We start from the raw sequence: 446 nt of genomic DNA, 5'->3' as shown, positions 1-446 counted from the left end.
AGGAGGATGCTGGCCTCATGCCAAACACCTGAACTGTGATAAACTTCAGCTCAGAACCTAAAATAGACAAGCAACAGAAGCTTTTACAACAACTATATTATTTTGCATGGTAACACGGTCAGAAGAGTTACTTTAGGACAGCACTAGTTGATTTTAGTGATATAGTAGCACCAGAAGTTGATCTGTGTGTTCAGAGAGATGCAATAAGCATACGTGTTTATGTCTTTGTAACTGGCAGTATTGTTCTTGGAGAAATTAGTATAAGCAAACTGTTGAAACACTGGCTTTTCACTGCATGTTGCAAAACACAATAATAGCAAACCTAATTTACCCCTAAAAGCCATGTCAACTTTTCCTTTTCTGACATTCATCTCAAATTGCTTGGCAAAACAATTTTCCCTTCCCACTTTTGTCATTTATTAAGTTACCTATCTTTTTTCACTAAA

The sequence above is a fragment of the Meleagris gallopavo genome, chromosome 1, assembly GCF_000146605.3.
Source record: "Meleagris gallopavo isolate NT-WF06-2002-E0010 breed Aviagen turkey brand Nicholas breeding stock chromosome 1, Turkey_5.1, whole genome shotgun sequence".
Lineage (NCBI taxonomy): Eukaryota > Metazoa > Chordata > Aves > Galliformes > Phasianidae > Meleagris > Meleagris gallopavo.
The sequence above is the reverse complement of the archived record's forward strand: the minus strand, read 5'-3'. Positions refer to the sequence as shown.